The sequence below is a fragment of the Sus scrofa genome, chromosome 12 (assembly GCF_054392235.1).
Source record: "Sus scrofa isolate SSC_HxYL_T2T_F1_AM1 chromosome 12, Sscrofa_HxYL_maternal_Yorkshire_Landrace_v2.0, whole genome shotgun sequence".
Classification (NCBI taxonomy): domain Eukaryota; kingdom Metazoa; phylum Chordata; class Mammalia; order Artiodactyla; family Suidae; genus Sus; species Sus scrofa.
The window spans coordinates 12,864,981-12,878,213 of record NC_139394.1 but is presented as its reverse complement, the minus strand read 5'-3'; the positions used below and the strand labels follow the sequence as shown (position 1 = coordinate 12,878,213).

The 13,233-nt window shown below is 43.8% G+C and overlaps 1 protein-coding gene across 19 annotated transcripts in view; it reads left to right on the top strand.

Moving 5' to 3' along the window:
• Positions 1–5,442: 5,442 nt before the first annotated feature.
• CEP112 (centrosomal protein 112) overlaps positions 5,443–13,233 on the top strand; it is a 417,919-nt gene continuing 410,128 nt past the window's right edge. For 13 of the 19 annotated variants that reach the window (XR_014820925.1, XM_084983965.1, XM_084983960.1 and 10 more), the window contains exon 1: positions 5,443–5,557. The gene's annotated coding sequence lies outside the window, so the exon portion shown is untranslated. Of the gene's footprint in view, positions 5,558–5,772; positions 7,253–9,377; positions 10,017–10,908; positions 11,148–12,699; positions 12,796–13,233 lie in introns of those variants that run through there. The other 6 variants (XM_021066729.2, XM_021066726.2, XM_084983958.1 and 3 more) reach the window with 4 other exon arrangements.

Here is a 13,233-nt window from a genome sequence, read left to right as displayed (position 1 = left end):
GGAAGAAAAATTTTGTTCCTCTTTACAGTTAACTTTTGATTATTCTTTTTTTTTTTTTTTTTGTCTTTTTACCATTTCTTGGGCAGCTCCCGTGGCATATGGAGGTTCCCAGGCTAGGGGTTGAATTGGAGCTGTAGCTGTCAGTCTACGCCAGAGCCACAGCAACGCGGGATCCAAGCCGCGTCTGCAACCTACACCACAGGTCACGGCAACACCGGATCCTTAACCCACTGAGAAAGGGCAGGGATCGAACCGCAACCTCATGGTTCCTAGTCGGATTCGTTAACCACTGCGCCACGAAGGGAACTCCAACTGTTGATTATTCTTGATAGGAAGTGGAAATAATTGCCCCACAATCCACCTCAGTCACCAAAGTCACGAACATTTGTTTTCGTGTCTTGTGCTTACTTTGCAAAATGTATTATTTACAGTCTTTCAGATTAGCAGATAACGTCACATTGAAGTTGTTGAAACCTTGATTCCAAAATGTTTTAGAGAAGAATATAGTGAATTTCATAATTTTGCATTTCAGTCAACATTTTTCAAAAGGGAGCTATTTTTTGGAGAGACTTGAGGATATTTTGGAAGTAAAATTGACAGGACCTAAATCATCTTTAATTTCTTCATCTGGAGAATTATTGTCCACGTTTGATTCACAACCTTACAAGTTGTCCTTTCTGTGGGTGTATGGTAAGTACGTAAACTGGTAGAATGGCTTGTAAACTGTTGTGTAACTCATTTTCTGTGAATTTATTAACAATATGCCTCCTAGTACAGATTTATACTTTTGGTATTGATCTTCGGGGCAATGAAGATATGAAAGAATGAAGATATGAAAGAATGCCTTTATGTATGTTATATATATATGTGTGTGTGTGTATATATATATATATATATATATATACATACAATTTAAAGTTAAGCAGAGAAGAAAAAAGAACAAAAAAATGAAAAAATAAAAAGTAAATTACTGTATCAGGTTTATATTTGGTATAAACAGAATATTCAAATAACAGTGGCTTAAACAACATGGAGGCAACCTCTAGTTTCTGCTGTATTTGCTATAATTTTATAAGATAGGAATTTGAAGTACGTAGATCATCAGATTTAGTGCTTACTACAAAATGCAGGCCTAGTTCAAAATATTTATGAAAAATTATCTAATTAGTAAAAGTCACATTGTCCCAAGTTTTATGTAGAGAATCACTGACTTCACATTGTTCAGTATTACCTAGACTAATTCTTAATTTTAAGTTTATATTTTGAAAATAAACAGAACCCTTTCAACATGAGAAGTATAGCATAATTAACATCCCACATGGGAAAGAAAAACTATTTTGAGCGTCATGTTTATACCGTATATTATCAACTATGTTACTATTTGATTTTTAAAAATTGAGGTTAACTCAGAAATTCCCCTTGTGGCTCAGCGAAAACGAATCTGACTAGTATCCATGAGGATGCAGGTTCAATTCCTAGCCTCGCTCAGTGGGTAAAGGATATGGTATGGCTGTGAACCGTGGTGTAGCTTGCAGATGCAGCTCAGATCCAGTGTTGCTGTGGCTGTGGCGTAGACCAGCGGCTACAGCTCTGATATGACCCTTAGCCTGGGAACTTCCATATGCCACAAATGCGGCCATTTAAAAAAAAAAAAAAATTGAGGTTAAAACTCTTGTTTTTGAAACAAACCTTCTACTTTCACTGAAGTTATTTGTAGCTGATAGAAAATACTATTTTCAGTGGATGTGTTTCAACTTCAATACCTTTTTAAAATCAAAGATAAAACAAGTTTCAGTATATATTTTCATATGGTAGCTTTATAATTACAGTGCTGTGGTTTCTTAATCTCCCCTCTATTCCTATAACATTTTAAACTGGCTGACATAATCTGACTTTAAATATGGTTCTTTGTTATTTGTGCTTTTGTTTGTTTTTTGCTTTTTAGGGCTGCACCTGCGGCATATGGAGGTTCCCAGGCTAGGGACTGAATTGGAGCTACAGCTGCCGGCCTACTTCACAGCCACAGCAACTCAGGATCCGAGCTGAGACAACACCGGATCCTTAACCCACTGAGAAAGGCCAGGGATCGAACCCGCAACCTTGTGGTTCCTAGTCAGATTTGTTTCCCCTGCGCCACGACGGGAACTCCTCCTGTTATTTGTGTTTTGAACTCCCACTGTATTGCCAGCTTTTGGAGGGAACTCATCTTTGTCCTCACAACTCCTGAAGCTTTGCTGTAATTGGAACCATTTGAGGTAACTCAAGTGTTGTCCTTCCTTTAGAAAGGCACCCCAAGTCCTGTCCCCCCAAGCACAAATGTGAGCTGATGTGATCATGCTTATATAAAGGGATGCCCCATCTCCCAACCAAACCTGATTGGACTAAGTGTGCTCATGCGAGTCAAATGAGACCAGTCACATTCACTCTCTTCGAAATTTGGATTCGGAAGTCGGTCTTCTGGGCCTGTTGAACGGAAGCTTTGTTAAGTAGGGAGCTATGGGGTGGCCGTATTTCACCCCAGGAACAGAGAAAACATCGAGGGCCAATCTGCATTAATTCTTTGATTCAGTAAACCCATATGGATTGCCTTTCCGTGCGAGGAACTCTGCAAGTTTCTGGGTCTGCCGTGGTGAACTCTTGTCCTTGTGGAGATTATTTTAAAAAAAGATCTTTAACGTCGGTTAATATTTGATTACAAATTTTGGGAGTTCCCGTCGTGGAACTGTGGTGTAGCTCCCAGACGCGGCTCGGATCCTGCATTGCTGTGGCTCTGGCTTAGGCTGGTGGCTACAGCTCCGATTCGACCCCTAGCCTGGGAACCTCCATGTGCCACAGGAGCGGCCCAAGAAATAGCAAAAAGACAAAAAAAAAAAAAAATTTGATTACAAATTTTGACAAAGGCAATGAAGAAAAAGAACAGGAGGCTTTGAAAGAGAATAACAGATGGTTTGAGAATCACTGACAGCCTCTTTGAGGAAGCAACATGTGAGCTGAAGTGTCAGAGCAACTGTGGCAGAAGTAACATTCCCCTAAGGTAATCTACACACACTAGATGTTCAGTAAATATATGCTGAGATAGGAGTTCCCGTTGTGGCGCAGTGGTTGACGAATCCGACTAGGAACCATGAGGTTGCGGGTTCGGTCCCTGCCCTTGCTCAGTGGGTTGATGATCCGGCGTTGCCATGAGCTGTGGTGTAGGTCATAGACGCGGCTCGGATCCCGCGTTGCTGTGGCCAGTGGCTACAGCTCGGATTAGACCCCTAGCCTGGGAACCTCCATATGCCGTGGGAGCGGCCCTAGGAAAGGCAAAAAAAAAAAAAAAAAAAAAAAAAGGGAACAAAGAAACTACGGACACAAATGCTGCTTATGGCTTCTGTTCTCAATGTTTAAATGGATATAAAATTCATAGGGAAGGAGTTCTTAACCTAGATTCCATAGATGAACTTGATATTTGGAGAGCCCTTTGATTTGTACTCTTATTTTTGGGGTATGTGGGCATTTGATGGTGGTGGAATATGGGAGGCGGAAAGAGTTACAGCTTTTTAGGATTCTCAAAGGAAGATCCTCACCTTAGATTAGGAATCTACTACAAACAAAGGAGGAGAGCTGGAAGTCCACCCATGGCTAGCACTTTATGTGCTTTGTGTAGAACTGCCTGTCCCTTCAATGTTTGTGTACTGTCAGATCTGCTTACCATCTCCTAGGATGAGTTACTTCCTAGAAGCTTCCTTGGTTATTATGCAAAGAGAGTTTAACTGTCTACCAGTTCTCTAACTATGACTTACAGGCTTGAATTCTAAGGTGAACATAGCTCAGGCTCAAGCTGGTATCCCAGCTACATAAGAATAACATAAATAATTATAAAATCCCTACATGTGCATCATAACAACATTTTTGCTTGCATCGCTACATATGTGTGTGTGTGTATGACAATCTGCTGGTTCTTGAAAGTGTAAAGGGAGATTTTCTCATCTTTTTACTTTCACCTAAAGAGAAAAAATATTAAAAAATTTACTTTTAACCTTTTAACTTTGTCACATTTTTTCCTGCTGCAATTATTTCTTCTCAGATGAACTTGACTTTGTTGCATTTTTTCTTCGATCCCCCCTTTTTTCTTCTACTTTTCTGCTCATATTCATTTAAACATCATTTGTCAAATGCATTTCATGTTCTTTCAGCAATGTGGTTTTGAACCTCTTCATTCAGTGGTCAGATTCTTGTATTTGCATGTGTGGGTTTTACAGGCCAGATTCTCTGCGCAAATGACTGAATTATTGATCATTCTTTAGCTATAAACATGTTTAAATAGGCTTTTGAAAAACTAAACCTTCTTAAAAGTATTTCATACTTTTCTTTCCCTTAGCTTTCATAATTTGTCACTGAAACAATGAAAAACCGTTGGTGGGAAAAACTGTTCCTTCCAGTGGGAGAGTTTCAAAAGCACCTTGGAAAGAATACGATTTTACTCTGGAAGCTTGAAAGCAACTGGTTACAAATGAATGAATCTTCTATTTTCTTTATAGAAAATTGAAAAGATGCTTCAAGCTGTGTTTATGTTAGATTTGGCATCACACTGAGTGTATTGCAAAGATACTGCAGGAGGAATCCTGTTGTGAAATTACATGAAAAACTGTGGTAAACTGAATTTCATTTAAGTGAGTGTTTTTACAATTTAAATTTTGTTTTTGCTTGGTATTTTAAAAATATATATAGTTCAGAGCTTTTCCAGAAATGGAATCGAAGACCAAAGCAAACCACAACAGCGATGCAAACATTGAGACTGCCCCCAAGGTGAATGAGATTTCCTGGGAGCAGCAAAAATACATTTTCCACTCAATCTTGTTATTCTACACCGAACTGGTAAACACAAAGACTTTTCATTTTATTTCAGCATCTTCAGAATTTGGGGTAAGTTTCAGATCTTGGATGGTGCTCAATGCAAAACAAACAAACAAACAAAAAAACTAATGTTCATTTTCTTGTTTAGTTCAAGGGCACTCACTTCTGGGTTGTGAGATACCTGGCAGTTAAGTTCTTGCTTCTTTAGACTCATTCAGTGTTGTCTGTCTAAATAAAGGATACACCTCTCTATGAATACCCTTCTGCAATCCCATTTTCTTTACTCTCTACCTGATCTTTCTCTACAGCCCCTAAAGTGTTCATACGCTACTCTCCGAACGGGATGCTGGAGAGTAGCAGTGTCCAGACCGGGGTCCAATTATCCTGGGAACCTCGCGGGGATGGCCTAGGGGCCGCCAGGCTGGGAAGTGAATCTGGAGGCTGCGCGGAGGGCCTGGACGTCGCCATGGCAACGCCGCCCAGCGCGAGCCTCCTCCAGAGGGAGGGGAAACGAGCGCAGGCGTTCCCGGAGCGTCGCCTTGGCAACCGCCCCCCCCCCGCGGCTGGAGGAGTGGGGGAGGGGGGCGGGGGAATGCTTGTGGGGAAGTCCCCGCCTCCGGCCTGCTGGGCGGTGGCGACCGCCGCGGCCCGCAAGGATTTGAAACCGTTTCGTAGCGGCGGCGACGGCGGCGGCGGCGGCCCATCGGAAAGCTTGCATGTAGGGGCGCCAGGTTCTTGTTTATCCGTATTTGCCTCGCCGGTCCCCACACCCAGGTTCTCCAGTGCAATTTTGCGCGGGGGGGATCGCCGCGCCCGTGCGGGCTCGTTCAGGGAGGGGCGTCGCCCCGCAGGCCCCGGGCGGGTTCTTCGGGCCTGTGGGGCGCGCGCCCCGCATGGGGGTCTCCGCGCGGACCGCTGCGGTTTCACTTGCAGGGTGAAATCCGGTCCGGGCCCGGATGGGGCGAGTTCTGATAAAGTTGGATAAGCGGATGGAGGTGGTCAGCATGACGGGGTCCAGAAATCTGACCCAGGGGTCTGGCGCGTGTGAGAAGTCTGTGTACCCGACAAGGTAGGGAAGCGGCCTCGGCCCCGCGGGCCTCGCAGGCCGTCCGCCCCGCGCCCGGTGCGTGTTTTGCCCACTCGGGAGGAGAAGTTACTTCTGGGCACCGCACCGCTTGAGTTGTCACCTCCACCCCTGAACTGGATCGCCGGCTCTGGATTGAGAGCAGAACCCGTGTCCCCCGTCCTTTGTAGGAAGGCCCTGTCCCAGCATCAGGGCGTGCTGGGAGCGACTGTGGGTCTGAGCTTAAGTGTTCACCAGGACACGTTAAGTACGTATGAACAGCTTGTTGCTGATCATCGTGCAGCTGTTTTTAGCATTTGTCCTTCGTGTTTAAAGATGCATACAAATAAGAAAAGGCCCATGAAATGACACGAGTCTCTTCATAGTGGTCAGGCTGCAGTGGAGTGGAGCGCACTGTCGTCTGTGCATTGTCCAGGCCCAGCTGCCACTTCCTGCCGGACCCTGGGTCAGTTCCTTAACCCCAGCAGGCCTCAGCTTCCTCCCCTGTGAAATGGTCCTGAAATAGTGCCTGTCTCCAAGGGTGATGGCTGGGATATGTTTCTAAAGCACTTAACGTGCCAAGGCTCAATCAGTGCTCTGGTAACTGCCCAAACATCTCGTGGTGTAAGCCAGATAAAACATGCACCTGTAGACCGTTTTAGGTTACTGAAGGACGGATTTCAGGTTTTCTTAAATGACCCGACATGTGTATAAAATACAGTTTGATTGAACAAAATTGATATTACACAACTTCGAGGATTAAGTTTCTTTTGTTTGGCAAGGGGCATGATGAGCCACCTGAGGTGTTTTCCTTGTTTAGCTCTGTGGCTGCTTTTTTCCCCCAGGACCTTTTAATATTTGTGGCTTGCTTATGTTTTGCTGACTCCTGTGACAGTTAAGCACCTTGAGAAGGTCTTAGCCCATTTTGTAGCTGTCCTCATAAACACAGGTTTTAAGAAAACACAATGCTGATGGGTTAAATAAAAGACATGATCCAAATGTTTTATCTACAAGCAAGAGCCACTGAATTTACCTCTTTTTTTGCTTTTGCAGTAGTTTATGAGACTGATAGGCGCAAACCTGCGTCAAAGATATAGCTTTACTTACTTTTAAAATCCTAATAATTTAAATCTGCAGTTCTAATAAAGAGTAAAACTCTTTGACTAGCTGGAACTAAGTAGATATGACTTATTTATAAGATGGAATTTGTGTGACAAGGATTCTTTGAAGGTTTGAAACGGTAACTTAGTTTTTTTCAATTTGCATTTTTTTCATCTTGTTGGAGAATAAATAAGGGATAAGGAAAAGCTGATTTTAATTAATTAATTAATTTATTTATTTATTTATTTTGCCTTTTCTAGGGCCACTCCCGTGGCATGTGGAGGTTCCCAGGCTAGGGGTCTAATCGGAGCTGCAGCCGCTGGCCCACACCACAACCACAGCAATGTAGGATCTGAGCCGCCTCTTCGACCTACACCACAGCCCACGGCAACTCCGGATCTTTAACCCACTGAGCGAGGCCAGGGATCGAACCCACCACCTCATGGTTCCTAGTCAGATTCGTTAGCCACTGCGCCACGAAGGGAACTCCAAGCTGATTTTATTTTTTATTTTTTATTTCTTCTTCTTCTTTTTTTTTTTTTTTAACTTTTTAGGGCCGCACCTACAGCACATGGAAGTTCCCAGGCTAGGGGTGGAATCGGAGCTACAGCTGTTGGCCTATGCCACAGCCACTGGCCTATCCCACAGCCACAGCAATGCTGTGAGATCCGAGCTGCGTCCGTGACCTACACCACAGCTCACTTCAATGCAGGATCCTTCACCCACTGAGCAAGTCCAGAGATCAAACCCACATCCTCATGGGTACTAGTTGGGTTTGTTACCGCTAAGCCACTATGGGAAGTCTGAGGAAAAGCTGATTTTTAGCTTTTGCCAAGTATCACATTGATTCTTCATTGCGCTTTTTTAAAAAAAATGTGTACTCCAGTATTGCATGTCATTATAGCAATTCCAATTGCATTTCTACTTTTCAGAATACTTCTTTATTAGTTGGCGATATTGCTGATTTATATTTAAATGGCCAGGAGGTGAGAGACAATGGATCTGAGAGCTAAGGATTTCAGAACTCTAATCTGAGCTTTGTGCTTAATTTCATGTCTTTGGATGAGTCTTTTTACTGTTGAGTTTTAGTTTCCTCTAACACTAAATACTAACATTTCCTGCCTGTGTCAAGGGATTTATTGAGCATTAGTGATTATTAGGAATATTTTTGTTTTATGTTATGGGTACCTAGTTAATGGGTGCCCTCAGGCGTATGTTTGAGGACATGGGGAAGATGAACTATTTAAGCCTGAGAGTACACTTCTAGACCAGAGCTGTGCTTAAAATTCTGGGTTTGTGAGTATCCATTTGTTTGTTCACCCCCCTCCTTTTCTTTTTATGGCCACACTTATAGCATATCGAAGTTCTCAGGATAGAGGTTGAATTAGAGCTGCAACTGCAGGCCTACACCACAGCAGCAACACTGGTTCTGAGCTGCATCTGAGCCAGATCCTTAACCCACTGAGAGAGGCCAGGGATAGAACCCACATCCTCAGGGAGACTATGTCAGGTTCTTATCCGGTGGGCCACAGTGGGAACTCCTGCTCATCCTTTTGAATTGTCGCCTTTTAGCTTTATGAGCTAACATCGAGCAGTGGTGTTATAGCCTTCTGTTACCAAGTACGTAACTGATATAGTTATGTATGAATGCAGCTGTAATAACTGTGACATTACTATAAAACACATAACGAAACCAACCAACCAAATAACCCCAAGCCAGCTAATCAATCGAAAAATGCACTTAAAGAAATTTTTTCTTAACAAGTCTTGAATTTGAAAATATGTTTCTTCTACTGTAATGCAGACGGTACAATGAGGAGTTTTGGTAAATAGAATTAAAGTCAGTAGTATTTCTATTTGAGAAGACCTATTTGGTACTCAGAATAGAACTTAAAAAAAAATACAGGTGTACTTTGTATTACTGGACTTTGCTTTATTATGCTTCACATATACTACATTTTTTAACAAGTTGAAGGTTTGCGGCAACCTTGCACTGAGCGAGTCTAATGGTGCCATTTTCCAATAACATTTGCTCACTTCATGTCTCTGTATCAGATTTTGGTAATTCTCATAATATTTCAAACTCTCCACTAGCAGAAAGATTATGACTCACTGATGTCTCAGAAGATGAATAGTATTTTTTAGCAATAAACTTTTTAAAATTAAGGTATATACAGGAGTTCCCATCGTGGCTCACTGGTTAACGAATCTGACTAGGAACCATGAGGTTGCGGGTTCGGTCCCTGGCCTCGCTCAGTGGGTTAAGGATCCGGTGCTGCCATGAGCTGTGGTGTGGGTCGCAGACGCAGCTCGGATCCTGCATTGCTGTGTCTCTGGCGTAGGCTGGTGGCTACAGCTCTGATTAGACCCCTAGCCTGGGAACCTCCATATGCTGCAGATACAGCCCTAGAAAAGGTAAAAAGATGAAAAAAAAAAAAAAAAGGTATATACATTTTTTTGTTGGTATATACATTTTTTTAGCCATACTGCTAATGAATACTTAAGAGACTACAGTATAGACTAAACATACCTTTTATACACATTGGTTTCCCAGTGTATATAAGAGGTATGTTTCTACTATATTTGTGTGACTCATGTTCTTGCGATATTTGCTTTACTGCTGTGGTTTGGAATTGAACCTGCAGCATCTCTGAGGTCTGCTTGTATTAGTCATATACAAGTAGGACACTAATCCCTTTAGTTAGCATTTATTTATCAGTCAGTTTCTCGGCTTTTATTGTGTGTCATGCAGTGTTTTGGGTGCCTACCAAGGTGTGTATGTCACAGTCTCTGCCTTCCAGGAGCATCTCAAAGATAGTAGAAGACATATAAATAATACACACATGTGTGAAAAGAAAATAATGGCCTGATAAAGGCTGCCACACAGATGGGAGCAGTGCACGCGAAGAATGGGGTGACAAGTCTCGGCTAAATTGGGCAAGCTTTCCTCAGAAGTGACATTTGAGCTGCATCTACCTGAATCCAGGCAGAGGGAACAGCCTGTGAAAAGGAGGTGTGTTTTTGTGAGGGCTGGAAGTGTTTGAAGAAGGTGAGGAGTTCATTGGTGGTGCATGGTCAGTGGTGGGTTGGATAGTCAGGTGCAGTGAGAGTGTGTGTGTGTGTGTGTGTGTGTGTGTGTGTGTGTGTGTGTGTGTGTGTGTGTGTGTGTAGGCAGGGCTGAGAGATGGGCTCAGAATGCAAAGGCACTTGTAGCCCTGACTTTGGGTTTGGATCATACTCTGCTGTGGTGGGCGGTCTAGGCAGGGAGTGATAAGCTTTACTGTTACTGAAACTCGGCCTCTGTTCACCAGTGTCAAATAGAAACACGGAGACAAAGTTTTGGGTGAAGCAGAAAAGAGTAGCTTTATCGTTTTGCCAGGCAAAGGGGGCCACAGCAGGCGGGTGCCCCCCCTTGGAGGGGGTAGTGTTCAAGGAGCAGGCTGTGGTCAGCTCGTGGACGGTCTTCGGATTGCGGTGGGGTCATCGGGAGTCAGCATCAGCAGCAGCCTTCTGGTTCCAGCCGCCCAGGGGTCTGCATGCTTGTGTGCAGCACAAAGGTACCTTCTTCCACCTGGTGCAGGTTTCACTGTCTGCAAAACAACTTAAAAGACATGGCTCAGAATATTATCTCTCGTCCTCGAAGAAGAACTAAAGGTCCTTGACTTTGTTGAACAGCTGAACTGTTATTATTCTGTCTTGAATGTTTTCCTTTTTTTCTGTATTTTCTCACTTCTCTGATTAAATTTATTCCTTGATGAAAGTTGTTCTACAGACAAAAGGCAGGTGGAGTCCATGGATGGGTGTCCATGCTGGGAAGGCCCCACAGGGTCCCGCTTGGTTATGTATTAGCTTTGTACTTAGGAACTCGAAGGGCCAGTGGAGCTCGGGCAGGGGAAACGGTCAGCAGAAAGGCCGGCCGAGGCAGTGGTGTGTAAGTGCTTTCTGTGAGAGCGGCAGTGAGCATCGAGATGCCGGCAGATTTTGAGATATTTCTGAGTGTTTGTTGTTCTCCCGGTTCAAGGGGCTTTGGCAGCTGGGAACAGTGGAGGGAAGGAGTCGTGGGCATGGCAGGTGTGAACGAGCGAGCCGGTAGTTGGTAGGCCGGAGGTGCATTGGCAGGAAGAGCGATCAAGCAGCAGCGCAGGTAAGGATGTTCTCTAAGAGGCGAGTGGAGAGCTGGGGGGAGGAGCATTGTCCGCCTGGTACCTCCTGACCGTCCTTTTCTCTCTGAAGCAGGAGGTCAGGTTGCTGGAGTGGGAAGTGAGAAGAGGCTGGAAGGGCATGAGGGGCTTAAGAGGTCTGGTGAAAGCTTCAGTGCTGCTATGAGGAGCAGGAAATGGTAAAAGACCCCGGAGGATTCACCCTCGACTGAAGCTTTCCGACTGCAAGGCAGTGCCACGTTCTTCCCGCAAACCCGTGGTTAAGGAGCGAAGGAGGGTGATCGCTGACTTGCTGAGTGGGGAGAGAAGATGGAGAGGGGAGAGTTTTAGGGGTCAAGAGGCTGATGGGCTGGCAGGTGGCAGCAGTGAGAATGGAAGTAGTAGTACCGTCAGATGAGGGGGTTGGGGGTTGAGATTGGGGGCGCCGTGGTTGGAAAGTGGCAGCATGGCTCTCAGGGACTGTTTTCCTTCCTGGGCAAGGTTGGGGTGGGGAAGGACTCCAGGAAGGGCCTGCTGGTACCTGAGAGAGGGCATGGGAAGCCTTGTCCCCTCTGAGGACTGTGAGGAAAGTCAAGCTGGCCGGTGAAAGCTAGGGTTTTCCTACAGAGCCTGGGGAGACAACTTTCTATGCAGAGGCTGTTGATAAGAGCAAGGAGGAAACTGAGGTCACTACTAGAAGCCCATTCAGTAGAGGGGCGGTGGTCTGGGAAGCCAGGCAGCTGATGAGGCACAACAGAGCCTTTTTTCTAAACACCTTGTCAACGGAATAAATGACACATCCCTATCAGGACATTTCAAAACTTAGAGGAACATGTGGAACATTGAGTATATTTTTAACTTCAGGAATTTTGTCAAAAGCTATGTTTCTGATTTTAGGAGTTCACCCCCTTTATAATCAGTGTTTTTCTTGCTGATTAGGAAGATATATGAGGACCAATGTTTTAAGTTTTTTGATCAGATCTAAAATGTTTACATTTAGGTACAGTTAAAATCACTTGTTTGGTATACAGTTTTATGAATTTTTACACGTGTCAAATAGGTTCTTATAACCTACTGACAGCATGCAGAACAACTCCAGCACCCCGAGTAATTTCCTTGTGCCACTACTTTGTCCTCAGCGCCGCCCCCCCCCAAGTGCTGACACCTCTGAACCATTGATCTGTTCTCTATGCCTATATTTTTGCCTTTTCTAGAATGTCACACAAATGGATATTGTCATACAGTATGTGACCTTTTGAGAATGGCTTCTTTCACTTAGCACAGTACATTTGAAGTTTATCGATGTTGTTGGGTGTATTAGCAGTTACTTCCTTTCTGTGGCTGAGTACTGCTTCATTGTCTGGATAGACCACAGTGGGTTTTTCCATCTCCCAGGGGAGGGACCTTTGGACTGCTTCCAGTGTTGGTGGTTACAGAAGAAAGAAGCTGTTGTAAACATTACATTCAGGTTTTTGTGTGAATATAGATTTTGTTTCCCTTGGATAAATACTGAGAGTAGGATTCCAGGTCAGATGGTAAGTGTATGTTTAACCGTGTAAGAAATGGCTCAGCTGTTTTACGGAGCGGTTGCACCATTTTGCGTTCCTGCCAGCAGTACATGAGAATTCCTGTTGTCCTGCACTGTCAACCTTGGTATTGCTTGCATTTTTAATTTTAGCTGTTTTATTAGTGTCCCAATAGGTATATAGTGATATCTCATTGGGGGTTGAATTTGCATTCCTCTAATGACTAACGATGTCAAGCATCTTTTCACATGCTCACTTGTCAGCTGTGAATCTTCTTTGGTAAAGGGACTCATTTTTTGCTCATTACTTTTATTAGGTTATTTTCTTGTGGTAGAGTTTTAAAAGTTTTTTATATGCTCTTGATATAGGTTCTTTTTGAGATATATGATTTGCAGTATTTTCTCCCAGTCTCTAGCTTGTCTTTTCAACTCCTGGACAGAGTTCCTTGCAGAACAGAGGTTTTTTTTTATTTTGATAAAATCCAGTATATCAGTTTTTTTCTTTTGTGGGTAATGCTTTTAGACTTGTATCTAAGAAATACTTGGCTAACCTCAAGTCATGAACT